The 17,139-nt window shown below is 40.1% G+C and overlaps 1 protein-coding gene across 24 annotated transcripts in view; it reads right to left on the bottom strand.

Moving 5' to 3' along the window:
- The window catches only part of CELF4 (CUGBP Elav-like family member 4), a 714,329-nt gene that overhangs the window by 32,879 nt on the left and 664,311 nt on the right, over positions 1 to 17,139 (bottom strand). The gene's annotated exons all lie outside the window — the stretch shown is intronic.

Here is a 17,139-nt window from a genome sequence, read left to right on the forward strand (position 1 = left end):
GCATGTCTACACCAATGCACACAGGAGGAGTAGGAAATGACTGTGCATCAGGCTAACTATGACCTAGTTGCTATTACTAAAACATGGTGGGACCACTCCCATTAATGGAGTGCTGTGATGGATGGTTACAAGCTCTTCAGAAGGGATAGATGAGGAAAGAAGGGTGCTGGTGTGTGGCCCTTTATATTAAAGACTGTTTTGATGTTGAAGATCTTGGGGTTGGGAATGATAAGGTTCAGTGTCTGTGGGTAAGGATCAGGGGGAAGGCCTGTAGGGGCGACATCTTGGTGGGGGTCTGTTATAGACCACCTAATGAGGATGAAAGGCCATAAGAAGGACCCAGGGAACTACAGGCCTGTCAGCCTGACCTCAGTACCAGGGAAAGTTGTGGAGCAAATAAATCATCTGGGGTGCGATCACACAGCATGTGCGTGGCATCCAGGGGATCAGGCCCAGCCAGTACAGGGCCTGATGAAAGGCAGGTCGTGCTTGACCAACATCATCTCCTTCTATGACTGGATGACCAGACTGGTAGACAAGGGAAAGGCTGTTAATGTAGCCTACCCAGAGTTCAGCAAAGCCTTTGGCATGGTCTCTAACAGTATTCTCCTAGGGAAACTGGCTGCCCATGGCCTGGACAGGTATACCCTTCTTTGGGTAAGAACTGTTTAGAGGGCCATGCCCAATGGGTAGTGGTTAATGGAGTTAAGTCCAGCTGGCAAGCTGTTACAAGTGATGTCCTCCAGGGGTCAGTACTGGGGCCCATCTTGTATATGTCTTTATTGATGACCCAGATGAGGAGACTGAGTGTACCCTCATTAAGTTTGCAGATGACACCAAGTTGGGATGCGGTGTTGATCTGCTCAAGGGTAGGGAAGCACTTCAGAGAGGGATCTGGATAGGCTGCATCACTGTGTGAGGTGACTGGGATGAGGTTCAACAAGATCAAGTGCCGGGTCCTGCACTTTGGCCACAATAACTCCATGCAGTGCTATAGGCTTGGGGCTGAGTGGCTGGATGAATGTGAAGAGGAGAGGGACCTGGGGGTGTTGGTCGACGCTTGGCTGAACATGAGCCGACAGTATGCCCAAGTGGCCAAGAGGGCCAATGGCATCCTGGCCTGTATTAGAAATAGTGTTGCCAGCAGGAGCATAGAGGTGATCATCCCCCTGTACTCAGCTCTGGTGAGGCCACATCTTGAGTACTGTGTTCAGTTTTGGGGCCCCTCACTACAAGAAAGACATTGAGGTCCTGGAACGTGTCCAGAGAAGGGCAATGAAACTGGTGAGGGGTCTGGAGTACAAGGGAGCTGGGGTTGCTTAGTCTGGAGAAGAGGAGGCTCAGGGGAGACCTCATTGCACTTTACAACTTCCTGAAGGGAGGCTGTGATGAGGAGGGGTTTGACCTCTTCTCCCAGGCAACAAACAGGATCTGAGGAAATGGCCACAAGTTGTAACAGATGAGGTTTAGACTGAACATAAGAAGGAACTTTTTCTCTCAGAAAGTGGTCAGGCACTTGAATGGCTGCACAGGGAGGTTGTGGAGTCACCGTCCCTGGCAGCGTTCAAGAGGTGTCTGGATGTGGAGCTATGAGATGTGGTTTAGTAGCTGTGGTAACAATGGTGATGGGAGGACACTTGGACTAAATTATCTTGTAGGTCCTTTCCAACCTTGTGATTCTATGATTCTATAACCTTTCCTTTGCCTTTTTATATTCAGAATGAAGGGAACCTGATATACCTACCACTACCTCCTTATTATGGCAATATAAGCAAAATGTGAATTTAATAAGCTCTCCATTATGGTATTCATTGGCGTGAATAGTTTGATTGTTGGCCACTTAAGCAATATGAGGAGCATAACTGGCTGTTACTGCAGACCTTTACTTTATGTTGATAATGCCATTGAGAAAGATGAACGCTGGTGCTTTCCTAAGGTAGTTTCTATAGGTAGTTTCATACCTTGTCAGCATATAATTCAATGAGTTGTGGAGTGCCTTTAGCAATAGAAACACCCACACTGATTAAATTTTGGCCACCCAACATGCCATCCTTTGTCTCAGTGGAAGACCTGCTATCTGTAGATATATGAAGAGGCAAAACAGGTCATAACCAGACTAGACACAATGCACCAAACTCATTCAGCTTTGGGGAAAGTTTTTAATGTGACTTTTTTCCTTAATTTAGCTCCAAGAGGAGACCTCATATGCCCATACTATACATTATTTTTGCTGAAGTGACCATGAGACTCAGATACTGATGAAGCAGGGGGCCATCACTTTGTATAAGGATTGCTTCTGCTGCCTTTGCCAGAAACGTCCCTGTGTGCCAGCAACATTTCTGTGCAAAAACCCTAGGTAAGTCTAGCCTGGACAAGCCTGCACTCCAGACAAAGCCATCTGTTTTCCCACCCCTGCAATGCTCTGGCAGCACAAATCAGCCCCAGGAACCCAGTGCCTCTCAGTAGACAGACTAAAATGAAGAGACAGCTTTAGAGCCCCTCAAAAAGCTAATGCTGAGCATTTGCTGCCAGGTATACACCTGCTCCTGACAACAGCACTGGACATGGTTTACAGCCTTGGGATGTTCTGCATTTGCATTCAGCAACATCTCTTCTTTGGTCTAGTTCCTCCTTGAAAGCAAGTCTCACATATGACGTGGGGTGGCTTGTGTTTGAAAAAGACACACATACACAAGAATACGCACATATACAGAAACACATCTTCTCATTCTTGCATTAAAGCTGTATTCCCTGCCTTTGGATAATAATATAGCTTTATGAGAGGTGATAAAAGCTACAATCTTAGCTTCATAGTGAGACAGCAGTATTTTTAAGTGTGGCAAAAGTGGTTTCAAGAGGGAGACCCATGAGACAAATAGGCATCCCTCCTTGTCCTCCTTTCTTCAAGCAAAGCTCCAACTGACTGTCTCTCTTTGCAGTTATCCTGCCAGCTACCTGGGTGAGGCAGTACCAACACTGCAGCTCTGAAGATGTGAGCAGAAGTGTTGCTCAAGCCTCACAGCAGTCATCAATCTCTAGAGAGAAAACTAGAGTTATAGTGAGTAATGAGCTGTAGTATTATTAAATGGCAGTGGATCTGCATTTGCAATCATATCTTAGCCAGTAAGCACCTGGTAATGTTCCCAGTTTACATTTGACTAGTTGAATAATCTATCAGTCAACAACTCTCTCTGATTTGATCTCAGCAAGAAGAAAGAAAATGAGGACCTCCTAATTTCACCTGAGTGGATTTATTATTCAGATACTGCTAGAAGATCCTTGGAAATGCTTTCCTTGATCTGCAACTTGAAATGTGCTCTCTAGCTAACTCACATCTTTGGATACAATTATGGTAAAATGACCCCTAGGCTGTTAATACTCCTGTCTGAGACTCATCAGTTGTATCCCTAGCAGTAAACCAAAACTGTGCCAGGGAAGTTCAGAGAAAGTGAAGCTCAATCACCTATACTGTTGAATTTTTAGAAGGACTCTTGACACAGTTTTGGCTTTTGCCTATCTCCAATTTCTGGACAAGCTGTGACTATTAGCACAGCACAGAAACTGTTTTCAGTACTTAGCTTGGATGTTGCCATGATATTTTGGAAAGTAACACAATATAATAGTTTGGGTGTGGGTCAGTCTATGCCAGCTGGACCCAATGCTAAACAAAGGTGCCAGGTACGTTTACTATTATACACGGCCACCAAATATGAAAGCTGGGTTGGCTGCAGCTGCATAACTGTTTATATCATGTCTTTGGAGAGCCTAGCTTTCATGTGAACTTTGATTTCTACTCTTGCAACCGGTCCTATTGCAATGTACTTCTGCTGGTTAAACGTTCATTCAGAGTGTGTCTATACATACAGCCATTTATGAGCAAGTCACCTTGGGATCCTAAAATAATCAATGGAGATTTAGCCAATATGGTCAGTGAAGCGTAGAATGCAATTTATTTTTTTGGTGGGCCACAACTAACTGTGCACAGATGAATCATGCTGTTTAAGTCCCACTGGCTGTGTAGCAGGGACCAGTACGGACTGCAGTGAAGATGAGTAGTCAGTTTAAACTGAGGTTTTAGTTGGTCTTTACCTGATTTTGCAGTTGGGACTGACATCTTCAGGTAGGACTGTGTTAACTGGCTAATGCCTGTATGGGTCATTCCTCAAAGTGGTATTAACTATTGAATCAAAATCCTAATGCTTGCAAACCCCACCAGAAATATTGCCAAATGTGTTGGAGGTCTACCATTTGTCTACTCTTCCTAAGACAGACCTTTAATTGGGTAATAAGCTCTGGTGCTGGGATGTTGATACCTCTGCAAGAACTCTGCCTCTTGATAAGCTCACAAAGCTACTCTGGTTTTTATCATCACTTTGCTTTTAAGATGGAATTCTACGGCCATTTTCTCACTCTGTGCAAAGCTGTAAATAATACAGCATTTTAACAAATGGGACTAATAAGAGAGATCAGAAGTGCATTTGCTCACTATATTTCATTTAGACCAGATAATGAAGCTGGGAGTTGTACTTTGAAGCTATTGGTATATCAGTTGCCTACAGATCTTGACTGGATTTGGATTATTTATTTTATTAGCCTTAGTTGTCCTGATATCCACTGCTGTAATATAAAGATCTCTACTGTTTTACTGCTGGGGATGGAGGGGCTATATTGGGTGGAGGAGGAGGGCAAATGCCTTTAACTGTGCATTTTTAGTATAAGCACTTCCTAGGGACAGAGCAGTTAATACCTCTATCTTCATTTGAATTTGACTGTTTTAGTTTTCAGGGTCTTGATATGCCTAGAAGTTGTTGATGTGTTCAGCTCTTCCTGTTCCCATTATTTACATGCAGTAATATTCACGTTATTGAAAGCATTTGGATGGGCTTCAAAAAGAAGAAAAGCTATGGTTTACTCTGAGAGCTGAGATTTAACAGTGATAAAGGGATAGGAAGATAGACAAGCCATGCTAACAATATCATGTCCCTTTCTCTTTACAGGTCAAATATCTACTGATAGATTAAATGACATTCTTCTGCTAATTGATCTATTGACAGCTTACCAGCTTTGTTTCTGTTCTGATACGTGCTGGATTTAAACACCTGTGACTAAGAACAAAATAGATTAGGTGTCTGCTTTCTGAATGGCTTGGGTGCTTGAGTTTGTAACTACAGGATCAAAGCAAAATGCTGGTATTTCCCTTGCTGAAGAAGCTGTGTTTTGAGCACCGCCCCTGCATTGTCATCTGCACTCTTAAAGGACAAAAGAGAAAGGGAGAGGTTAAAAAACTTGAAGCTGTTTCTGTGCATTAGTTAATTAATAATCAGAGAAATATATGTCCTGGTCGAAGATGGTTGGTAGGAGGACAGGATTTTGTGATAAATCTATTTTATGTTTTTCTTTCCTTTTTTTTTTTTTCTTTCCCTTAGGATTATGTAAAAAGGCTGTTCTAATAAATGATTTATCAAAGCAGCAAAGAATCAAGAAATGTGCTAGGATTGCAGCTCAGGGCATCTAATCTTCCTGACTCTGTACAGCAGCTTCCAGAAGGTACTGACATTGGAGTCTATGGCTTCACCTGACCAGATCTTTTCCTGCATGACTTCCTACAGATGGAAATAGGGGCAATGTCTTGTAGGGAGTTTTGATTTCACTCCCATATTTTCCATGGGAATCTGTGTTGTTGGGTCTTTCTGAGGGAGCTTCATTCCTTTATCATGATGCTACCACATTGTTTCTATGTAGCTGATTTTTCTGTTTCAACCAGCTGAGATGGTCAAGGAGGGAATTCACAGTCTGTCTCAGGGCACATTTGAAGACTGTTTTGTGACTGTGAACTTTTTATTCACAGCGAGTAGTATCTCTGCACGGCCATGAATTAGTTTGTGCAGTAAGCGCAATCCTGAATGAGCACATCATTAGGTTCCCATGGATTCCTAATTGGTCTTTGTGAATTTTCTGTTTCTCTTTGCATTCTGAAAGGAGAATTAGCAGTTAATGTGCAAAACAGGCTTTTGATGATCTGCTACAAGGTTGAAATAACAAGTTGCATCTCTTCAGTGGAAGCTTCCCTCTAGACAGAGTGTAGTACATGGAAACTACAGTGAGCATCCCCAAAAACAGAAGACCCTGGTCAGTTGCACGTCCAGATGTAAACATTTCATCCAGACATTTGAGTCTAGGGGAGATGGTTCTACAGCAGGTCTGCTCATGTAACCAGACCGTTCTCAGGCAGTGGAAAGGAAAATAGGAACCTCAAGGAAATATATATTTAACTTGTTTTAAAATTAATAAGAATTATTGGATTCCTGTGCTGGATGCTTATTGTATACAACTACAATTCCAGCAATGCTCTCTGTAAGAGTTTGCCATGAAAATATGGACATTGGTCTTTATAACTACTTTTCTGGAGAGGTGGGGCAGTGGGGCAGTTAGTTTTCTGATTCTGTCAGTCTATTTGTCTGACTAACAAGAGGGATATTTTCTAGCACTCCTTGTTGCTGCAGCTATGAATGTCATTAGCTAAGGAGACAATCTCATTCTGCTGAACTTTTGTCCCTTCATTCAACTCACACCGGTTTCAGCAGTGGGAAATGTAAGAAAAGAGGAAGATGCTGTGTTCTGCAGATCTGTGCATATGGAGGCAAATTCCTATGCAATGAAAGGGAAGAACCATCATGGGTTTGATTCTAGTGCAGGAGAAGTCCATGCCCCTTGCTTCCTTTGACTGTAAGGTGTTGCTACTCATAGATAAGAGGGGTCTGAACTAGACTAGGAAAGTGGAGGAAGCTGCAGAAAGCACTGGCAATTGCTTACACTCTCTTTCTTCCAAAAACAGTTGTGTTAATAATTAGTGAATTAGTTAATAATGCAATAGGCCATTGATATAACTGCTCCTTCAGAACATGGTTTCACTGTTTTTGTTACTAACCAGTGAAAGGTGACATCCAGGAAAGGCAAGGAGGCATTTTCAATTGGGAAGGCAATTGTGATGTGCTCAAAACAAAAAAGCCTTCTCCTCTATAGGAAGGGTTCTGCGGAGGAGCTCCCATCCTCCTCCCCCCTCCAGGAGCTGACCTCCTGCCTCAGAGCTTTTCCTTGCTACTTCAGTGCATTTCATTTTTAAGACTGCTCAATTTCTCTTTTCCCATGTTTATTAGTCTTATCAGAGAATGGAGGCTTTCTTTTAATTGCCTTGCAAGGTCTTTACCTTGCTGTGTTCTTTACACAATGTAGTAGCTGCTTGCAATTTTTTAGTGCTGTAAAGAATTTCAGGATACAATCTGTATGTAAGTAGCTCTATAATGTATGTGTGCATTGGAAGGAATTGTATTGTTAGGTGATTTATGGGTACTGGAATACTCAATAAAGGAGTATGTCTGCAGATCAAGGGCATAGCACTTCAGCTGTTTTCCAGTGTCTAATAGGGTTGGATGACTTTTTGGAATATTTAACCTTCTGATGTTTAATCATGTCCAAGTGAGATCTGTCTATCCAGTTAAACATCCCATGCCTTCATCCATCCATCCATCCACCCATCCATCCATTTTGTAATGTATGAACAGTCAGTAACTGATGACTATGCTAAACAACTACTATTAAATATTTCACATCTGTGGGATGAGATAACTGGAACCTCAGAATATTCAAAGAATTGGCTCAGAAATTTGCTGAACCATTAATGTTCATTTTAGATATTTATGGAATATTAGAAAAGCTTCGAAGTGTTCCAGAAAAAAACAACAACATATTTTCTTAATTTTTAAGGATGTAAACAAAATGACCTAGTAAACTTAGTTAATATTTCATAAGCCTAGGTAAGTTTATGGAAATGTTGACATGAGATGATATGACAGAGAATTAAAAGGTGTACAATCAGTACTAATTGGTCTGGTTTCGTGTAAAATAGAATCTATCAAATGAACTTGATCTTATGAAATTGCAGATTGGGTTAATAAAGTAAGCTTTCATAGAGTACACTTAAACTCTTCTGGAGTACTTGACAGAGATTTCCTTTATAAAAATAAAGGCAGATCATATTAAGCTTCTAAAAAATTGGATAACTCATATACCAGCAAAAAAATTGTAAATTATGGGTTATAATATCAAAATGTTTCCTGTAGGCTCCTCCAGGAGCACATTAAAGTCTTTGTGCTTTTTAGTTTCTCTAACACGACCTGGAAGATGTTTAAAGTAACTACTGGTAAAATTTGCCAGTCATGCTGAAAGTGGTAGAAAATGACAGAGTAAGTCAGGCTGACCTGGGTCACTGTGTAGTCTGGATTCAGTTAAATAGTGTTCATTTTAACCCAACGAAATGCAGAATTAAGTATCCACAGGAAAAAAATAATATGGGTAGCTCATAAAAAAGAGAATTATTCACTAGAAAATAGTGCTTATAAGAAGAATGTAAGTTTCTTGATAATAGCCAAATACATGAGCTCTCGATATTAAGCTGAAATACTTAAAGGGCTCAGCACAGTCTCTGGATAAATCCAGTCTCTGGGGAATATCCTCTAGAGATGGTGAAGTGATGCTACCCCTGAATAGGACTCAGAAAAATCCTTACTGGAATTTTGGTTTTAGTTCAGGTGATTCTTTAAAATTATACATATCTTAAGGATTATTCAGAACTACAAGAATAAGTCTTGATCTGAAAAATTAGTAATAGATGCCATGGTTTATTGAGGAGAATATTAAACAACTTCCCAATCATAATTTATAAATAATCTCTAGTAGAATGTGGGGTTTTGTATTACAGAAAAAAAGAAAAAGAGCTTCCACTGGATGGAAGCAGACGTTTGACAAATTTAAAATGGAAATAAGACACTGAGTCTGCATTTTTTAAATTGTGAAGGTAATTAACTATTTTGGAACATCTTGTTTAGCAATAGGGGTGGAGCACCTATCACATGAAATCTTGATTAAGAGATTTTCTAAAAGGGATGCTATGACTCAAGCAGAAGGTTTGAACATGTCACATGAGCTGTGGTATCTGGCATATGTTACTTTGGAATTCAGTCCAAAGGATCAGAACAGTCCCTTCTGATACTGTATATCTGTTTGTCTGTCTGTCTGTTGTTCATTTCACTTTTGAGATATTTGGAAAATCAGTTCCTGCCTACTTATCTGGCATAGACTGTGGTAACTGTCATGACAAAGGTGACAATTGATGCTAATGCCTTATAATAAATGGCCCCAAAGTGTGAGCTGTGGACCACTGAGACAGCTGACTGGTACTCGTTCTTCATCTTGCTTCCAGCTGAGAGAAACTGAACAGATGGGAAGGGGAGATTAAATGAAGAGTGAAAGTAGATGGCATGATTAACTTTCTCTAAAGGTCAGAACACCCAGTGCAGAAGGTAGCTAGAAATACATGAGCTTCTTCCCTGGGTCACCTTCCCGTCATCCCAAGCAGCTACTTCCATACAGCGAGGCAGTGTGATCTTGAATGTGCAGAGAAGTGGCCCCTACTATTGTGAATTGTCAGTTGGATGCTCTCCAGATGCTGCTTTAAAGGAGCAGTTGCTGAAAAAGTTTGAGGGCTGTGGATGCTGACCCTCAATATGCTAGTTCTACCCAAGAAGACTTTCATTTCCATTTTCCTCCTCTTTCCCAATCTGTTCTTTCATATAGATATTGTTGCCATGATTACACTGAAAGCACATGATTAAAATTCAAGATTAGACTAAAATTTAGACAGTTTAAATTACTGCATGGTCTGGAGTTTTGACTCGCATACGTCTGGAAACAGGGCACATGATGAGGACCAACTTCTAAATACAGAAAAAGAAGAAAAAGCTAATAAAGAAAACCACAATAGATTTCTCATCCTGTGAGCAAAGGTAACCTTAAAAGCTCTTCTTCCCTGTGTACAGAACCCATTTAAAGGATGTGTATCTGAATGTCTAATGCTGTGGACTGTGGGGTTTATGTAAAAGAAAGGTAATGCTCCTACTCAATGACTTTCTCATAAGGAACAAACTAGCCAGCAAGGATTTGCTTACAGATTAGTCAGTGGTACTTGGTTCTGTATGGGTGATAAATGGAACTGAAGCAATTTCCTAACTGCCTTCATGAACTGAAATAACTCTTCTGGACTTACTTTTTGAGATTTCCTTGTGAATATTGAATTCGTGATGTGTCAGTATAAGACTTTTGGGGAAAGTACATAGTTGGAAAAGGTGGATGAACTTTTAAGAAGACAAGTTCTGCTCCTGGTGTAAAACCAGAAGCAAAGAATTAGCTCTAAGTGAGATCTAAGTAGGATCTAAGTTAAGGATGCATTGAATGTTGCTGAATCAAAGTGAAGGTTATTTTTACATTGGTTTTGTTGGTATTATACATTATAAACAAGAAGAAACTGACTACTGAAGCTCCCAGCAGACAAGTCACTCCAAATGGATGTGTCCCAGTCCTTTTATCTTAATCTCCATTTCTTTTCCCCAGAGTTCTTTCTTAGATCCCACTGAATTTCTAGGTTCTTGATAAAGAAGCTATGCATGAACACTGCAGACAACAGCAGTCATCTTTCCTGGACCAGAAGGAAGATGCATTGAATTTCACTACTGACTACAGACAGTTCTTCATGTTCAGAATGAATCAGCAATGTTCAGAATCCTCATCTTACTCCTCACTGATCATTAATTTGATGGAAAACTAACCATCTCTCTCCTTTATGTTATTACATACACTGTATCCCATTATTGGTAGGTTGGGGCAACCTAGTAAAAATAGTAAGACTAGAAGCTTCTCTTGTTGCACAGTCCAGGACTTTCTGTTCAGAAGGCAGAAATAGTGATGAACAGCTTTTGGTAGTACAAACTGCATTACTTTCTATGGAGGTTATTCAGTGAAAAACAGTGAACAAAACTAGAAGTGAAATTAACAGCAAAAAACTTCATATGCGATGTGTCATCTGGGAAGCAAAAGAAAAGAGGAAGGTTCTCAATATATTAAAAAGTAGTTTGCGATCTGGCACGGGCTATGCTGGGTACCAAGAGGAGAAATGAAAGTCTTATGTATTTTAAAGTGGGAGATATGGTATCAAACCACCATTACATCTGTGGTCTTTTCAGGGTCAGTGTAAAACTTCTGCATATTTGATAACTTACAATGGAATGATCAGTTAGCTTCTTTTGCCATTAACATCAATGGGAAATAAACAACTTCATATTACAGTGTAGCTGCAGATAAATTCCTCTGGGTTTGCCAGCAGAGAATTCACCACTAATGGCCTTTGAAAGAATATCTAGAATTCTACAGATCTCTTTGAAACCTAGTGGAAGTCCTCCTGCTGTCCCTCATGAGAGTAACGTTTGCTCTGTGGGATTTGAGTTATATCACTGATTGCCTACAACCTGATCTAATTCTGGCTTTTGGGGCACCTGTACAATGATCCCTTCAAACTCTTGGTCCAGCCTGGAGCAGGAGACAGAAAAATATACTACACTTACATTTTCATTACTGAAATAATGGGAGTAGAAATATCACTGGAAAACTCATTTATGATAACACTTTTGGTTGGAAAAACTTAATATCTAAGAAAGACAGGATTAGTGATGGATAATGGAGAAAGCTGGTTGCCTGTGAAGTAGCCAGACAGAATCTGCACTTAGATGTTACAAAGACCTCCTCTGTTTTTTAACAGTAAATATACCTGTTAATATAGGATTCTAGGATGGTGGAAAAGGTCTCAGGCCTAGTGTCTTAAATAGGTTACATCTCTAGAGGATCTTGTCAGTGGTGTGCAAAGGACAGCAGCATTCTGAGCTCTATTAACAAGGAGCATGGTCGGTCAGTGAGGGAAGTAATTATTCTTCATTGCTCAGCACTTAACCATATCTGGATACTACAGCTATTTTGGGCATCCAGTCTCAATGTAGGAAAGACAGTAACAACGTGGAGTGAGTTCAGCATATATCCATAAGGATGACTATGGGCTGAACACTTGCCTTCTATGGAAAACAAAATGCTTTCCTCATGGTGGTACATGGTTGGGAATGAGAAACAAGGGGAAGAAACTGAAACAAGAGAAGTCCAGGCTGGATATAAAGAAAAGCTTTTTCACCATGAAGGTTAGCAAATGTTGGAGCAGGTTGACAAAATGCATCTCCATCCTTGGGGGTTTTCAGGACCTAAGTGGATAAATCCCTGAGCAACCCTGAGGTCCAATTCCATAGCTGACCTTGCTTTGGGCAGAAGGTTGGACTCCTGAGGTCCGTGAAAGGCTCTGTGAGTCTATAAATAGGGAGAAACAGCAATTTCCACAATTTATGATTAATAATCCCAGTGACCTTCACAAGGTACGATGGATATACCCGAAAGGCTTATAAAGTCTTATCCTTCACTATACACTCATATTTTCAATGCTTATACACCCATCCTTTAGATAATGGAAGTAGAAAGGATTTAATAGGAACCTCTCTTGATGGAGTTTAACACAAGAGTATTTTGACCATATACTTTATCTGATTCTAATCAGAATATCTTGTTCCATCTGGATTTTACTAACTCCTTTACAAAATTCAGCTGCAAGCTAAAAACAGGCGTTTTATCATTTACTCAGATTTGCTTAGGCACATTTTATACAGTCATTTTCAAGCTGCTCTTAAGTAGCTCTAGTTCAGTTGTTTTCATTGTTTTCATTGTTTTTTTTTTTATAATCTGCAGACAAACTGACTATTAAGAGAAATATTTATAAATAAATATGTATAAGACATATATATTTACGTCCTTATACATATGTAATATAGAACATACTGAGAGTGGGGTTGAGATTGAATTTGTTTGGGGATTTGAAATTGGGAACTGAAGATGGATTTGTTGAAGAAGACTATTTTATGGGGATCTGCGACTTGTTTTACTGAAGGCAACCTTTGAAGATGTCATTGCATATTATCTGAAGACGTTCATCTCATCTCATGCATTGGTTTTGGTTCACTTACTTGAAAAAGAAAGATACTGCATGCACCAGTACATTAAAACAATGATAAGATTGCAAAATGAATCATTCAGGAGTTAAAAATGCAAGAATTGATATTATCTATAAAACTTTAATTTTGTATTGCTTTGTATATGCAATAAGGCTTTGCTTCTAGCCACATATTTTTGTATTTTTCATTGCATGCTTGTTTTAATTACTGTGGATAATGAATAACAGGGTGAGGAAGATGGCAATGGATCAAACTTAATATTGCTAGTGTTGGAATATAGACAGTAAATAAGGCATGGAAAAGATGGTTACTTGGTGTGGTTGCACAACCAAATGCTGCCTTGGAGAAATGGACTTGATACCTATGCTTTCCATGATGTCCCTGTTATACTGGGCAGATAACATCACAAAATTCCTTGAGGCTGCAAAAATTCCTCTAAGGCTACATTTTGTTACTAGTAAATAAAATACACAGGATTTGAATGCAAATGGCACATCCTGGTTTTATCTTTATGTCTGTACTCTCTTGCTCCAAACAGAGGAGTAGTCTTTTCCGTACCTAGCCAACCCTGAGCCATGCCCAAAATGTTTTGGCCAAACTAGAGCCAAAGGCATGCAAACATTAAAAACATACCAGCAGACATGGCACAGAGCATGAACTGATATGCAGGGTCTCTTTAGTTTAGTGGTGCAGATGAAGCTTTACTGTGTGTTGCTTTCTGCTTAATGCTCTGTTGATTTGTGACTTGAGATTTGGCTGGTGTAAAGACCATGTGTCTGTACCTGCATAAACACAGCATACCCTGCATTGTGTTAAGTATTTTGAGACAACAGACAGACCTATCATGCTCTTGGCATCTCAGCTGAGGCATCCAAGATTAATAAATAGTTTTGAATATCTTTCTATGTCACACCATCCCCTTGGTGAAACGAGGATGACATGATCACTGTGAAAATGCTGTTTTTCAGCCCCATGAACCTCTCAAATGCTCTATTGGGAAGGGCCTTAGGAAAACAGATGAGGAAATAATAATAAATTCATATTCATTGCAGGGTTTGAGTATTGTGCATGAAGGAAGGCCTGGGGCCAAGCACAGAACTGTGAATATCTATTGAACAGCTGCTCAGTAACGAGTTAGCTGACAGACTTCAGAAAGCTGAAGAGCAGTCCTGTGCAGTGAATGAGAAAGGACAGACAGATATAAAGAAGTTGAAGATATATATGTGGGAATGGTTGGATGGGTTGATGCAGAAGTGTTCATTCTACGGGTTGAATTTGCCTTGAATGAGAGAGATCTTGGGAAAACAAAAATGAAAAGAGATGGAATGGACAGACTAAATGCTCTTATAGTTTTCCAATCTCACAAGAGCAGGCTATGGAAAATTCACATTCAGCAGATCAATCCCCTTGAATTCAGAAACGGAGCTGCCTGATTCACTATTTCTTACTTCTGAACAGAAACTTCTGCACCAAATGAAAGTATCAGTACAGATACTCCCTGGCATTTCTACACATGGGGATGTTTGCATTTGAAACTATTATGTCCTCGGAGCACTGGTGGGACCACTGCATATAATTAGGGTTCATCTATCTAAAATCTAGTATGTATGCTGTACAGTCACAAGTGACAACTCCATCAAGTTCTTTTCCTATTCCAAAAGCTGAAGGTTTGGGCTGAAGTTTGGGTTGAAGCCCAGAACATTAAGTTTTTAATCCCTTTCTAAACTCTTTTTTTTTTCTTTTTTTTTTCCTTTTCTTTTTCCTCTTTTCTTTGTTCTGGTGTTAGCTCTTACTATCGGTCATTTCCATTAGTCACATAAATGGCCATTCCTCCTCTGAAGTTCATTAAATGAGTAGCCACAAAGACCCTGCAGTAATTAGTTCCTCCGTCTAATTACAAAACTAGTGAAAATGTTTTAAACGATTGTGAGTGTATGTGTATAGATATGTATAAACACATACATAGCTTCTAGAAATATTCTGGATGGACAGTATCTATCACCTGGGTGGATAGATGTATATAATAGACACACTGACGGACGGATAAATAGAAGATAAATTCTGCTAGCATATTCTTGTCTAATAAATTGTTAAGCAACAAAAGAAAGCAGAAATCCCTGTGTACAATGTATAGATTTCCTTTAATGTGAGTTATTGGGAAAAGACAGAGCTGTCCCTTTAACTGGAGAGCTGCAAACAGCTGTTCCTTATGCATACATGCTTGCTTGGTCTGAAAGTTTTGGTAAGTCAGTGCATAACTGACAGTTAGATTTATCTCCCCAATAAGCAATCAACATTATAATAAAGGAAAAATGCTTTCAGTGCACCTTTGAGAGTGCATCAGAAATTAATCTAAACATCAAATTAATTATAGTTTGTAAATGAATAGTGGCTCACAGCCCTAATACTTCTCCCGCTCCTCCTCCTCCCCCTAAAGCCTCCCCCAACCAACTGCAGTGGCTGGAAGTGCTGTGCAGTGAGTTTGATGAACATATCCTTCTCTTCCTTATTCACACAACTCTTTCCTTATCAGCTGGAGAAATGTCCCTTCTTTACTCGTTGGAACTGAAGTGTCAGATCCTAGGTGCTTCGGATTGTAATAGAGAGAAGCTAGCAAATACAGTTGTATTTTCTTCTGCCCTTCCTCTGGAAGCCCTAAGCACCCCTTCGATATTGTTCTGCTGATGAGTGTCTCCTCTGTCTCTCTCATGTTCTTCAGAGTGGAGAAGACTCAACAAACCCATGCTGACCTGAACCAACACATCCCAGGGGTCAGACGTGCCTACTACATTTCATAAATCATCTCCTTATTGTCTCAACTTAAGTACTCAACTTAGTGATTTCTTTTACGACACACTGAGCTTTGGTCTACAGCTTTGGTCAGAATTCATTGCTAGTGCTCATGCAAAGCACAAGACAAAGACTAATTCCAAGGGCTCCTAACAGAAAGTCAAGGGTAGAGATTTTTCTTAGGAAGTCTGAAATCAGGCTAAAGGGAAAAAAAATAATTTAATGATAATGCTGGTAACAGAGGCAAGCAGAACTTCTAATATTCCTGTATCTGCTGAGAAAGGTCATTTACCAAAGGAAGAATCAGAGGAAAGAAACAAAAACACAAAAAAAATCTTTACAGCTGATAAATAACTGTACTCATCCAGGTAACTCAGACCCCTCCGCAGAAAAATCAGTGTCCTGATACATGATGGTAACACCAAGGCATACAGATTAGTTAACCTATGATTGCCCAGATGGGACAGGAACACAGGACTGGAATTTCTTACCATTGCATCACCTTACCCCTGGACATGCACATTTCCCTGAATGAACCATTTGCCTATTTATTTATTAATTTGTTTGTTTAAGTGTGAAACCACCAGCTTTGGCAGGGAATGTTGGAGGCACATTGTATGTAGGTGCTCAGCAATACTTTACTGATGTACCTCAGCGTCTGCTGGTACAATTCTATGTCTTACGGAGTGCTGCTAATTTTGCTTTAGACCTGATTTGCAGTGCCCCTAAATCCCAGAGCCCTGCATAGCTTTCTTGATGCCCCGGCTTCCTGATGTTTCTGCTCCTTCTGTTTCAGATTCCAGTGTCTGTATTATGACCTTCTGGCTGCCTTGCTTCTCCCACCCTGCCTTCTGCTAACATATTGAAGTCTTGAACTGCCACAACAGGCTTTTAATAACATGACAAAAACTCTATCTCTCAGTCCTTCTTCTGAGTTTCACTCCCTCACTCACTGCTTTTCTCGCTGTATTTAACGGTGGGAGTTATTAGCTAGAAAAGATTGAGCAGAGAATAGAAATATTTAACAGTGTTATAAGCTACTATAACCCTTGTTAAGTAGTGTTTTATGATCTCTTTTGGTATCTTCAAGGAAGACTGGATGTTTTTTCAAATCAGCGGGCCTGTAAGAAACATCTGGTTGGAAATCTTGGCAGGAATCTGGAGTGAAACTTGACATCCATATTATACTAAGAGTCAAATGATGTTTTCTTTAGGCCAAATAAATCCATGGTTCTGTGCAGCCATCTGAGTTTGAAGACAAAGCTAGAATGCCCCTTGCTACATTTAAATGGGGACTTTCAAAAAGAGCTGGGGCATCCCAAGATTGTGTGAATATCCTTCTGGAATAGGCAGAAGAAATGAAAAGCATCCAATGGATGTGGTTGTTCACACCTGAGGTGTCAGACCATATGGAACT

This window comes from Coturnix japonica, chromosome Z, assembly GCF_054131305.1.
Source record: "Coturnix japonica strain WE chromosome Z, WE-NBRP24, whole genome shotgun sequence".
NCBI classification, from domain to species: Eukaryota; Metazoa; Chordata; class Aves; order Galliformes; family Phasianidae; genus Coturnix; species Coturnix japonica.